The sequence below is a fragment of the Perca fluviatilis genome, chromosome 19 (genome assembly GCF_010015445.1).
Source record: "Perca fluviatilis chromosome 19, GENO_Pfluv_1.0, whole genome shotgun sequence".
Lineage (NCBI taxonomy): Eukaryota > Metazoa > Chordata > Actinopteri > Perciformes > Percidae > Perca > Perca fluviatilis.
This window is the reverse complement of record NC_053130.1, coordinates 2023702-2038315: the sequence shown is the minus strand read 5'-3', so window position 1 is coordinate 2038315 and position 14614 is coordinate 2023702. Positions and strand designations below refer to the sequence as shown.

The window sequence follows — 14614 nt, the reverse complement described above, 5'->3', positions numbered from 1 at the left end:
CAGCTGGAAATTAGCCGTAGAGGCTGAAGCTGCTCCTCAGTTAGTCAATCAGTTAGTTAGTTCCTAACCCTTTAAAACCCCAAAGTGGCACAATAACACACACTAACTATCTGATGGAGGCAGTAGCAGAGCAGCAACTCTGTGTTCTGGGAGGTTAAATGACGAGAGAGAGATAACGGCTTCAGTTCCCCATCGTAAAGGGCTGTCTGACGGCAACGTAAAGCACTGAAAATATTCTACATATAGCGTCTACTTAAACTGGTATAGATGTCTTCAGGGGTCTAAAATGTGTTTAGCTGCTGCCCCGTCCACAGCAGGACATTGCTTAGCTTCTGACTACGGAGAAGTAGCTCAGTCAACCACACTTTACAACATCTGAACTGTCCCTTTAAGATCAAACTCATCAGCTGCCTGACAAAGCTCCACACCTTACATTACGTCATCTGAGACAAACCAGGAAACAAGTTAGATCCTGTTGAGTTGTCAGTTAGAAGAGACGCACCTACAGACAGACGGTAAGATTGACCTTTTATTACAAAGCTGCAATACAGTTTTTGCCTATTGCTTACACACTTTTTGCAGAATTTGGCTCATTATGTCAAAACGCTACACAAAAGCCAATCAGACATAGCACTTGGAGATTAACAACTCACATCTATGACAAAATGAAACACTGCAATGAAAACACTCCTTTCTAAAAATGAAATTCTTGCAACAAAATCATACACACAAGCACCATTTGAATTACTCTTTCATATCACCAGCAACACACTGATGGGCTTTATATAAAACAATTCAGTCTTGCTGCAAAGTTCTCAAAATGGTTTACCTGAGGCCTATTTGTAGTGCTAAGGCTCAGACCGATTGGTGTTCTGGTTTTCTGTGCAAGTGTTTTCAGGTCTGTATGTAAGTGCCTACAATTGCCGGATGAGTTTTGCATTTTGAACAGAGTGTTTTTACCGATGACAAGAGAAGATTTTGTTTTTGAACAAAGTGTCTAATGTAAGAAAACGTATGTATTAAAGAACTGCAAACAAAGTGCAAAGCTGACAATGTGTTTAAGATATGGTTACACTGTGTTTAAGGTATGCTACAAGAAGTTTAGGTTTTGAGGCTTTGGTCTAAGCATTTTTTTTGTGTGTAAGCAATGGGCAAAAACTGTAATTGGAATGGGATACTTAGAGCTCCTTTCTGTGCGTCTCTTCTCACTGACAACTCAACAGGAAAAAAACAGGTAAACAAGGTAGTTCCTGTTGACAGACAGAATAAGATTTACCTTTTATTACAAAGCTGTGACTTTAACTGAGGGAAGACAGTTACAGGAAGGAGCTGTAAAGTACTGAAGAAGTCAAATACTTTAACTGTAATCTGCTGCAGACTGAAAAAAACACTCAAAGTTAAAGTAACTGAGGCAACTTTCTGCAGCAGGGAGGGGCACACGGGAGCCGTTTACTTTCTGGGCTTTCTGCCAGAAATCTCTTAAAACAACAAAAAAAACCTTAAGACAGACAGCCCTGAAGGCAAACTTGTCCTGTATGCAAGGGAGGTAAACATAACTGACTTCCTGTTTTAACGTCTGCTGTTTCTGCTGTTTTCAGCTGCTCTCAGAGACATAATGGCTTCTATGTCAGAGAAGGATTTCTGCTGTTCGGTCTGTCATGAAGTCTTTAGAGATCCTGTTGTTCTGTCATGTAGCCACAGCTTCTGTAAAGACTGTCTGAAGAGCTGGTGGACAGAGAAACAGACACAGGAGTGTCCAGTTTGTAAAAGAAGATCTTCAAAGTCACATCCACCTCGTAACCTGGAGTTAAAGAAGCTGTGTGAGAGTTTCTTACAGCAGAGAGATCAGAGAGCTTCAGAGGCTCTCTGCAGTCTGCACTCTGAGAAACTCAAACTCTTCTGTCTGGACCATCAGCAGCCAGTGTGTGTCTTCTGCAGAGATTCAGAAAAACACACCAACCACAGATTCAGACCCATCGATGAAGCTGCACAACAACACAAGAAGGAACTCCAGGAAACTCTGGAGCCCTTACTTAAAGAAGAAAGAAGTTGTGCTTTTTGAACAAGTTAAAGTGAAGTTTGATCAAACAGCAGAACACCTGAAGGTCCAGGCCCGAAGCACAGAGACGCAGATTAAGGATCAGTTTAAGAAGCTTCACCAGTTTCTAGAAGAGGAAGAAGAGGCCAGGATGGCTGCACTGAGGGAGGAAGAGGAGCAGAAGAGTCAGAGGATGAAGGAGAAGATGGAGGCTCTGAGCAGAGAGATAGCAGCTCTTTCAGACACAGTCAGAGCCACAGAGGAGCAGCTGAGAGCTGAAGACGTCTCATTCCTGATCAACTACAAGGCTGCAGTGGAAAGAGTCCAGCAGTTCCCCCTGCTGGATGAACCACAGCTGCTCTCAGGAGCTCTGATAGACGAGGCCAAACACCTGGGCAACCTGAGCTTCAACATCTGGAACAAGATGAAGGACATGGTCTCCTACACTCCTCTGGTTCTGGACCCAAACACTGCTGGTCCATTAGTCATCCTGTCTGAAGATCTGACCAGTGTGAGATTAGGAGAGAAACAGCAGTTTCCTGATAATCCAGAGAGGCTTGATGATTACCTCTCTGTCCTGGGCTCTGAGGGCTTTAACTCAGGGACTCACAGCTGGGATGTTGAGGTTGGAGACATTACAGACTGGATGCTGGGTGTGTTAGCAGAGTCTGCCCCAAGGAAGGGAGACAATCGGTCTGGATTTTGGACAATACGGTTCTCTAGAGGTAAATACTCAGCGTGGTCTCCACCAGCTCCAGACACTGATCTCCCGTTTAAGAAGCAGCTCCAGAGGATCAGAGTGACTCTGGACTGGAACAGAGGAAAACTGTCGTTCTCTGATCCTGATACTAACACACACATACACACCTTCACACACACTTTCACTGAGAGGATGTTTCCATACGTTAAAACTGAGGATGAAGTCCCACTGAAGATATTACCACTGAAGGTCTGTGTGACAAAACAACAGGTCTGATAGTCTTTAGTTTGAAGGGGGTGATAATAATAATAGTAAACAACACAATTCAGAAAATGTCACGATTTGATTCAAAATTGATTTTCAATTAAAAAACGATTCACAGTATATAAATGTAGTTACTTTTCCCAGTGTATCTATAAAATTTTTTTTTTTTTTTTATAATTATATATATTTTTTTTTTTTTTTTTTTTTTTTATATATATAAACTTAAAACAAAAAGTAAGGAAATTTGTGTTTGGTAGATTATTTCTCTGTGCTAACAAAGCTTTTTAGCAATAAATGTTATACTGTTGGAAAGCCTGTTTAGTTCCCTTTCAAATGGTGGCCCATTTGTAAGGAACATGCATTTGTGGGATGAGCAGCAGCTGAGTATATGGATTGCGGCAATGAAAGATTTGCCAAATCTTCTCTGCCAATGCCAAACAGGTTATTCTGCCATTGACTAGTTTGGTGTTTGGTGGATTGGATAATTGAAGTTTGAAGAAACAAGACATATTGGCAATTCAACAATTTATTCATTTCACAAACAGGAGCCTCAGTAATATGTGTGGAAGAAGAATACACATACACACGGAGCCGCCAGGCAGCCTCGCTCTCTCACGCTGCTCACCATCCTGGTTCAAAAACACTCTGTATGATATCATCCTCATATATATATATATATAATCTTATATCATCTCTTAGTACATTCATGTGGATTTTTTATTTAGTTTATTTAGTATCTTTTATTGTCCATATTTTTCATGGTTTGTTATTTGTTATTTTAACATCCTGTTATGATGCTTGTGTATATTGTGTGTGATGTCTGTAAGCTACTGGGACCTTGAATTTCCCCTTGGGGGATCAATAAAGATATATATATATATATATATATATATATATATATATATATATATATATATATATATCTAACGTGATTGCAGTAGACATAGAATAAAAAAATAAATTAAAAAAATGAATCGATTTTGAATCGGTAGGGCTTGAATCGCGATTTGAATCACTTCTTTGCACTCCCCTACTTAAAAAAAACAAAATATTGATGTTCTTTTAAACCCTGAAACATATTTCCCTTCACTCTGGTGGATCAGAGACTCAGATCAAACCTTGTGACACACAGAAAACCTGCAGAACATAAGAAGGGTCAGAGGTCACAGCCAGCTCAGAACGGGCATTTAAGCCTCAAGAAAACTCCAACAGGAACTGGATTTTATTTAGAGACACTTATTGTAAATATTAGGCTTTAAAAACAATTACACAGAGATTAAAACTGCCAAATATCTTTTCTTTTATCATACTTTTCTATCAGCATCAGGGAATAAACAAACAGCTGTTATTTGGCCTTCAAAATAAGAGACTTTCAACTACTTTAAACCTTGGTGTAGGGCTGGATCCGAATATTCAATATTCATTCGATGGGTAGGCATTTGATTTTCAATCGTGGGATTTAAATATTGTTTGTTTTTTAAACATGCATTCATTTATATATAAGTTTTTAACCAGGCGATATAGTTTCACTTAAACCTACATTGTGTAATTTTTTGAGTTGATTCTTAGCAAAAAAACTTTGTTCTTTCACAAATATGTGCTCATTTACGTGTAATTACTTCCACCAACTAATCAAAATATTCTCGTAGCGTAGAATCTGACATTCAGAATCATTCAGAATACATTACGGCGAGTTGAAAGGCAAGGCAACAAGACCAAAGTTAATATTGGAGTGGCTAGAACAGCTGCAGGAGATAGTCAGAGCTAATTTTGGGTTTGGCCACCGTAGGAGTTAAACCTAATCGGAATAGGAGGGGCTAGAAAGTAATAGTTAGTTGATTGTCATATACAATTTCACCGTTAGATGGGAGAAATTCTTACACAATGTAGCTTTAAGTTTTACTTTTTTCTTGAAGGTTTTAGTTTTTATTGAGTTTCAGTTTACTAAAATATTTTTTTCACTTATTTTTGTATTAGTTTACTTTAATAACCGATCGTCACACAACTATTCTGATAATCCATTGATAGTTTTGGTCGTTTTTAAAGTAATAATGCTGTGATGATTGTGATGATTTCCTGCTTTTTCTCTGTTTCATATTATTATAAACTGAATATTTTGGGGGTTTTAGACTGTTGGTCGAACAAGACAGTTAAAGACGTCATCTTGGGCTCTGTGACATGTGATGGACAATTTTCTTGACATTTTGTACATTAAACAGTTGATTGATTTTCTCTCTTGCTAAGCTAATGTGCATTTTAGGATTTTGTTGTTTTCCTGTTTAAAAGTGTCCAACCGAGTAGAAACAAAGACATGAATAAATAATGTGTGAGTGGTGTAATGTGCTCAGAAACCTTCCAATGTATCCTGTAAAAGTCTCAAAGCTAAACTAGTCACATCCTGCATCTCAATAAACCGGTCAGTCCTCCAGAGTTCACTTTGTCTTTTGTCATTTTCTTCCAACATTAAGAACAGAAAAAAGAGGTTAAATTAACTGCGCCTGTTCCCGTTCTCTCCATCACCATGCCCGAATGTTGGGTTTTATTCTGACTCAAGTCTGAATAAAACCCAACATTTTATTAACCCTTATGTTGTCTTCCCGTTGACCATGCAAGATGCAACTTTTAGTTTTTCTGGGTCAGAATATTAAAATTAAAACCGCTAGACACTTTTCACAAAGTTTTTTTTTCCTGCATTTTTTTTACGCGTTTCACCACGTTTTGAAGCTTTCTCCGACATTTCGGTCCTTTTTGTCCCGATGTCTTGGTCTCTTTTTCCGAAGTTCTTTTGTCAATTTCTTTCTTCAAATGCCAAAAAATTTAATAAAACACCCAAATTCAATGAAAGTAGTGAACTGATCATTTATTTCACTGTGTAACTTGTTTGAATGTCTTAATCCTTTTTGTTTAGGCATGCTGTCGTTATAGATGTAATGTAATATATTTTAAACTGTATTTTAGGATGCCTGTTGTCAGCTGGCCGGGGACTACTGCTGGAAATTAGCCGTAGAGGCTAAAGCTGCTCCTCAGTTAGTCAATCAGTTAGTTAGTTCCTAACCCTTTAAAACCCCAAAGTGGCACAATAACACACACTAACTATCTGATGACTACTATTATAATGTTACTGCTGCTACATTGCGCATATCTGTACACATGTCATATGACATAGCTATATTTATTCTGCTCTTATAAGGCAACTATAATTATAATTACTCTAAACCACCTTCTGTTAACCAACTGTACACTACTGTCTACACTGCATTATATTTCTTGTCTGTCTATGCACCACCTGTCTATATTTGAATATCACATTGCACTTCTGGTTGGACACAAACTGCATTTCGTTGTCATTGTACTTGTAGCTCTGCACAATGACAATAAAAGTTGAATCTAATCTAACTATCTGATGGAGGCAGCGGTAGAGCAGCAGCTCTGTGTTCTGGGAGGTTAAATGACTTTTTTATCAAAGGAGTCTAATGGCTTTGAAGAGAGATAACGGCTTAAGTTCCTTGTGTCGAGGGCTGTCTGACAGCAACGTAAAGCACCGGAAATATTATAAATATACTGTAGCGTCTACTTAAACTGGTATAGATGTCTTTATGTGTCTAAAATGTGTTTAGCTGCTGCCCCGTCCACAGCAGGACATTGCTTAGCTTCTGACTACGGAGAAGTAGCTCATTCAACCACACTTTACAACATCTGAACTGTCCCTTTAAGATAAAACGTATCAGCTGCCTGACGAAGCTCCACATATGACATGACGTCATCTGGGACAAACCAGGAAACAAGTTAGTTCCTGTTGAGTTGTCAGTTAGAAGAGACGCAGCGACAGCCAGACGGTAATTTTACCTTTTATTACAAAGCTGTGACTTTAACTGAGGGAGGACAGTTACAGGAAGGAGCTGTACTGAAGAAGTGAAATACTTTAACTGTAATCTGCTGCAGACTGAAAAATACACTTATACCAAAGTGAAAGTAACGAGGCAACTTTCTGCAGCAGGGAGGGGCACACAGGAGACGTTTGCCTTCTGGGCTTTCTGCCAGAAATCTCTTAAGACAACAAATAAACCCTTCTGGCAGACAGCCCTGAAGGCAAACCTCTCCGTGTACGACGGGGGGAAACTTCCTGTTTTAACGTCTGCTGTTTCTGATGTTTTCATCTGCTCTCAGAGACAAAATGGCTTCCATGTCAGAGGATGATTTCTGCTGTTCGGTCTGTCATGAAGTCTTTAGAGATCCTGTTCTTCTGTCATGTAGCCACAGCTTCTGTAAAGACTGTCTGAAGAGCTGGTGGACAGAGAAACAGACACAGGACTGTCCAGTTTGTAAAAGAAGATCTTCAAAGTCACATCCACCTCGTAACCTGGAGTTAAAGAAGCTGTGTGAGAGTTTCTTACAGCAGAGAGATCAGAGAGCTTCAGAGGCTTTCTGCAGTCTGCACTCTGAGAAACTCAAACTCTTCTGTCTGGACCATCAGCAGCCAGTGTGTGTCTTCTGCAGAGATTCAGAAAAAACCAACCACAGATTCAGACTTAATCGATGAAGCTGCACGACAACACAAGAAGGAACTCCAGGAAACTCTGGAGCCCTTAAAGGAGAAGATAAAGGTTTTTGAACAAGTTAAAGTGAAGTTTGATCAAACAGCAGAACACCTGAAGGTCCAGGCCCGAAGCACAGAGACGCAGATTAAGGATCAGTTTAAGAAGCTTCACCAGTTTCTAGAGGAGGAAGAGGAGGCCAGGATGGCTGCACTGAGGGAGGAAGAGGAGCAGAAGAGTCAGAGGATGAAGGAGAAGATGGAGGCTCTGAGCAGAGAGATAGCAGCTCTTTCAGACACAGTCAGAGCCACAGAGGAGCAGCTGAGAGCTGAAGACGTCTCATTCCTGATCAACTACAAGGCTGCAGTGGAAAGAGTCCAGCAGAGCCCCCTGCTGGATGATCCACAGCTGCTCTCAGGAGCTCTGATAGACGAGGCCAAACACCTGGGCAACCTGAGCTTCAACATCTGGAACAAGATGAAGGACATGGTCTCCTACACTCCTCTGGTTCTGGACCCAAACACTGCTGGTCCATTAGTCATCCTGTCTGAAGATCTGACCAGTGTGAGATTAGGAGAGAAACAGCAGTTTCCTGATAATCCAGAGAGGCTTGATGATTACCTCTCTGTCCTGGGCTCTGAGGGCTTTAACTCAGGGACTCACAGCTGGGATGTTGAGGTTGGAGACATTACAGACTGGATGCTGGGTGTGTTAGCAGAGTCTGCCCCAAGGAAGGGAGACAATCGGTCTGGATTTTGGACAATACGGTTCTCTAGAGGTAAATACTCAGCGTGGTCTCCACCAGCTCCAGACACTGATCTCCCGTTTAAGAAGCAGCTCCATAGGATCAGAGTGACTCTGGACTGGAACAGAGGAAAGCTGTCGTTCTCTGATCCTGATACTAACACACACATACACACCTTCACACACACTTTCACTGAGAGGATGTTTCCATACGTTAAAACTGAGGATGAAGTCCCACTGAAGATATTACCACTGAAGGTCTGTGTGACAAAACAACAGGTCTGATAGTCTTTAGTTTGAAGGGGGTGATAATAATAATAGTAAACAACACAATTCAGAAAATGTCACGATTCGATTCAAAATTGATTTTCAATTCAAAAACGATTCACAGTATATAAATGTAGTTACTTTTCCCAGTGTATCTATAAAAATTATATATATATAAATATATATATATATATATATATATATATATATATATATATATATATATAAACTTAAAACAAAAAGTAAGGAAATTTGTGTTTGGTAGATTATTTCTCTGTGCTAACAAAGCTTTTTAGCAATAAATGTTATACTGTTGGAAAGCCTGTTTAGTTCCCTTTCAAATGGTGGCCCATTTGTAAGGAACATGCATTTGTGGGATGAGCAGCAGCGCTGAGTATATGGATTGCGGCAATGAAAGATTTGCCAAATCTTCTCTGCCAATGCCAAACAGGTTATTCTGCCATTGACTAGTTTGGTGTTTGGTGGATTGGATAATTGAAGTTTGAAGAAACAAGACATATTGGCAATTCAACAATTTATTCATTTCACAAACAGGAGCCTCAGTAATATGTGGAAGAACCATACACAGCCACAGCAGCCAGGCACCTCCTCCTCATGCTGGTCACCAGCCTGGTCACACACTGCTGTGGGATGGCATCCCATTCTTATATAAAAAAAAAAAAAAAAAAAAAAAATATATATATTATATATATATATATTATATATATATATATATATATATATATATATATATATATCTTATACATCTCTTAGTACATTCATGTGGATTTTTTATTTAGTTTATTTAGTATCTTTTTATTGTCCATATTTTTCATGGTTTGTTATTTGTTATTTTAACATCCTGTTATGATGCTTGTGTATATTGTGTGTGATGTCTGTAAGCTACTGGGACCTTGAATTTCCCCTTGGGGATCAATAAAAATATATATATATATATATATATATATATATATATATATATATATATATATATATATATATATATATATATATATCTAGCCGTGATTGCAGTAGACATAGAATAAAAAAAATTAAAATTAAAAAAATCGATTTTGAATCGGTAGGGCTTGAATCGCGATTTGAATCACTTCTTTGCACTCCCCTACTTAAAAAAAACAAAATATTGATGTTCTTTTAAACCCTGAAACATATTTCCCTTCACTCTGGTGGATCAGAGACTCAGATCAAACCTTGTGACACACAGAAAACCTGCAGAACATAAGAAGGGTCAGAGGTCACAGCCAGCTCAGAACGGGCATTTAAGCCTCGAAGAAACTCCAACAGGAACTGGATTTTATTTAGAGACACTTATTGTAAATATTAGGCTTTAAAAAACAATTACACAGAGATTAAAACTGCCAAATATCTTTTCTTTTATCATACTTTTCTATCAGCATCAGGAATAAACAAAACAGCTGTTATTTGGCCTTCAAAATAAGAGACTTTCAACTACTTTAAACCTTGGTGTAGGGCTGGATCGAATATTCAATATTCATTCGATGGGTAGGCATTTGATTTTCAATCGTGGGATTTAAATATTGTTTGTTTTTTTAAACATGCATTCATTTATATATAAGTTTTTAACCAGGCGATATAGTTTCACTTAAACCTACATTGTGTAATTTTTTGAGTTGATTCTTAGCAAAAAAAACTTTGTTCTTTCACAAATATGTGCTCATTTACGTGTAATTACTTCCACCAACTAATCAAAATATTCTCGTAAGCGTAGAATCTGACATTCAGAATCATTCAGAATACATACGAGCGAGTTGAAAGGCAAGGCAACAAGACCAAAGTTAATATTGGAGTGGCTAGAACAGCTGCAGGAGATAGTCAGAGCTAATTTTGGGTTTGGCCACCGTAGGAGTTAAAACGCAATCGGAATAGGAGGGGCTAGAAAGTAATAGTTAGTTGATTGTCATATACAATTTCACCGTTAGATGGGAGAAATTCTTACACAATGTAGCTTTAAGTTTTACTTTTTTCTTGAAGGTTTTAGTTTTTATTGAGTTTCAGTTTACTAAAATATTTTTTTCACTTATTTTTGTATTAGTTTACTTTAATAACCGATCGTCACACAACTATTCTGATAATCCATTGATAGTTTTGGTCGTTTTTAAAGTAATAATGCTGTGATGATTGTGATGATTTCCTGCTTTTTCTCTGTTTCATATTATTATAAACTGAATATTTTGGGGGTTTTAGACTGTTGGTCGAACAAGACAGTTAAAGACGTCATCTTGGGCTCTGTGACATGTGATGGACAATTTTCTTGACATTTTGTACATTAAACAGTTGATTGATTTTCTCTCTTGCTAAGCTAATGTGCATTTTAGGATTTTGTTGTTTTCCTGTTTAAAAGTGTCCAACCGAGTAGAAACAAAGACATGAATAAATAATGTGTGAGTGGTGTAATGTGCTCAGAAACCTTCCAATGTATCCTGTAAAAGTCTCAAAGCTAAACTAGTCACATCCTGCATCTCAATAAACCGGTCAGTCCTCCAGAGTTCACTTTGTCTTTTGTCATTTTCTTCCAACATTAAGAACAGAAAAAAGAGGTTAAATTAACTGCGCCTGTTCCCGTTCTCTCCATCACCATGCCCGAATGTTGGGTTTTATTCTGACTCAAGTCTGAATAAAACCCAACATTTTATTAACCCTTATGTTGTCTTCCCGTTGACCATGCAAGATGCAACTTTTAGTTTTTCTGGGTCAGAATATTAAAATTAAAACCGCTAGACACTTTTCACAAAGTTTTTTTTTTCCTGCATTTTTTTACAACGTTTACACCACGTTTTTGAAGCTTTCTCCGACATTTCGGTCACTTTTTGTCTCGATGTCTTGGTCTCTTTTTCCGAAGTTCTTTTGTCAATTTCTTTCTTCAAATGCCAAAAAATTTAATAAAACACCCAAATTCAATGAAAGTAGTGAACTGATCATTTATTTCACTGTGTAACTTGTTTGAATGTCTTAATCCTTTTTGTTTAGGCATGCTGTCGTTATAGATGTAATGTAATATATTTTAAACTGTATTTTAGGATGCCTGTTGTCAGCTGGCCGGGGACTACTGCTGGAAATTAGCCGTAGAGGCTAAAGCTGCTCCTCAGTTAGTCAATCAGTTAGTTAGTTCCTAACCCTTTAAAACCCCAAAGTGGCACAATAACACACACTAACTATCTGATGACTACTATTATAATGTTACTGCTGCTACATTGCACATATCTGTACACATGTCATATGACATAGCTATATTTATTCTGCTCTTATAAGGCAACTATAATTATAATTATAATTACTCTAAACCACCTTCTGTTAACCAACTGTACACTACTGTCTACACTGCATTATATTTCTTGTCTGTCTATGCACCACCTGTCTATATTTGAATATCACATTGCACTTCTGGTTGGACACAAACTGCATTTCGTTGTCATTGTACTTGTACTCTGCACAATGACAATAAAGTTGAATCTAATCTAACTATCTGATGGAGGCAGCGGTAGAGCAGCAGCTCTGTGTTCTGCGTGGTTAAATGACTGTTTTTATCAAAGGAGTCTAATGGCTTTGAAGAGAGATAACGGCTTAAGTTCCTTGTCGTAAAGGGCTGTCTGACAGCAACGTAAAGCACCGGAAATATTATAAATATACTGTAGCGTCTACTTAAACTGGTATAGATGTCTTTATGTGTCTAAAATGTGTTTAGCTGCTGCCCCGTCCACAGCAGGACATTGCTTAGCTTCTGACTACGGAGAAGTAGCTCATTCAACCACACTTTACAACATCTGAACTGTCCCTTTAAGATAAAACGTATCAGCTGCCTGACGAAGCTCCACACCTTATATTACGTCATCTGAGACAAACCAGGAAACAAGTTAGTTCCTGTTGAGTTGTCAGTTAGAAGAGACGCAGCGACAGCCAGACGGTAATATTTACCTTTTATTACAAAGCTGTGACTTTAACTGAGGGAGGACAGTTACAGGAAGGAGCTGTACTGAAGAAGTGAAATACTTTAACTGTAATCTGCTGCAGACTGAAAAATACACTTATACCAAAGTGAAAGTAACTGAGGCAACTTTCTGCAGCAGGGAGGGGCACACAGGAGACGTTTGCCTTCTGGGCTTTCTGCCAGAAATCTCTTAAGACAACAAATAAACCCTTCTGGCAGACAGCCCTGAAGGCAAACCTCTCCCGTGTGCGACGGAGGGAAACTTCCTGTTTTAACGTCTGCTGTTTCTGATGTTTTCATCTGCTCTCAGAGACAAAATGGCTTCCATGTCAGAGGATGATTTCTGCTGTTCGGTCTGTCATGAAGTCTTTAGAGATCCTGTTCTTCTGTCATGTAGCCACAGCTTCTGTAAAGACTGTCTGAAGAGCTGGTGGACAGAGAAACAGACACAGGACTGTCCAGTTTGTAAAAGAAGATCTTCAAAGTCACATCCACCTCGTAACCTGGAGTTAAAGAAGCTGTGTGAGAGTTTCTTACAGCAGAGAGATCAGAGAGCTTCAGAGGCTTTCTGCAGTCTGCACTCTGAGAAACTCAAACTCTTCTGTCTGGACCATCAGCAGCCAGTGTGTGTCTTCTGCAGAGATTCAGAAAAACACTCCAACCACAGATTCAGACCCATCGATGAAGCTGCACGACAACACAAGAAGGAACTCCAGGAAACTCTGGAGCCCTTAAAGGAGAAGATAAAGGTTTTTGAACAAGTTAAAGTGAAGTTTGATCAAACAGCAGAACACCTGAAGGTCCAGGCCCGAAGCACAGAGACGCAGATTAAGGATCAGTTTAAGAAGCTTCACCAGTTTCTAGAGGAGGAAGAGGAGGCCAGGATGGCTGCACTGAGGGAGGAAGAGGAGCAGAAGAGTCAGAGGATGAAGGAGAAGATGGAGGCTCTGAGCAGAGAGATAGCAGCTCTTTCAGACACAGTCAGAGCCACAGAGGAGCAGCTGAGAGCTGAAGACGTCTCATTCCTGATCAACTACAAGGCTGCAGTGGAAAGAGTCCAGCAGAGCCCCCTGCTGGATGATCCACAGCTGCTCTCAGGAGCTCTGATAGACGAGGCCAAACACCTGGGCAACCTGAGCTTCAACATCTGGAACAAGATGAAGGACATGGTCTCCTACACTCCTCTGGTTCTGGACCCAAACACTGCTGGTCCATTAGTCATCCTGTCTGAAGATCTGACCAGTGTGAGATTAGGAGAGAAACAGCAGTTTCCTGATAATCCAGAGAGGCTTGATGATTACCTCTCTGTCCTGGGCTCTGAGGGCTTTAACTCAGGGACTCACAGCTGGGATGTTGAGGTTGGAGACATTACAGACTGGATGCTGGGTGTGTTAGCAGAGTCTGCCCCAAGGAAGGGAGACAATCGGTCTGGATTTTGGACAATACGGTTCTCTAGAGGTAAATACTCAGCGTGGTCTCCACCAGCTCCAGACACTGATCTCCCGTTAAGAAGCAGCTCCATAGGATCAGAGTGACTCTGGACTGGAACAGAGAAAGCTGTCGTTCTCTGATCCTGATACTAACACACACATACACACCTTCACACACACTTTCACTGAGAGGATGTTTCCAAACGTTAAAACTGAGGATGAAGTCCCACTGAAGATATTACCACTGAAGGTCTGTGTGACAAAACAACAGGTCTGATAGTCTTTAGTTTGAAGGGGGTGATAATAATAATAGTAAACAACACAATTCAGAAAAATGTCACGATTCGATTCAAAATTGATTTTCAATTCAAAAACGATTCACAGTATATAAATGTAGTTACCTCTTCCCAGTGTATCTATAAAAATTATATATATATAATATATATATATATATATATATATATATATATATATATATATAAACTTAAAACAAAAAGTAAGGAAATTTGTGTTTGGTAGATTATTTCTCTGTGCTAACAAAGCTTTTTAGCAATAAATGTTATACTGTTGGAAAGCCTGTTTAGTTCCCTTTCAAATGGTGGCCCATTTGTAAGGAACATGCATTTGTGGGATGAGCAGCAGCGCTGAGTATATGGATTGCGGCAATGA

At 39.1% G+C, this 14614-nt stretch overlaps 1 protein-coding gene and 3 pseudogenes across 6 annotated transcripts in view; 3 read left to right on the top strand and 1 right to left on the bottom strand.

The window, feature by feature from the left end:
* LOC120547899 (PDZ and LIM domain protein 7-like) overlaps window positions 1-14614 on the bottom strand; it is a 105728-nt gene that overhangs the window by 73556 nt on the left and 17558 nt on the right. The window lies entirely within an intron of this gene.
* LOC120547902 lies at window positions 481-3095 on the top strand (annotated as a pseudogene).
* On the top strand, window positions 6784-8664 carry LOC120547904 (annotated as a pseudogene).
* LOC120547903 lies at window positions 12437-14272 on the top strand (annotated as a pseudogene).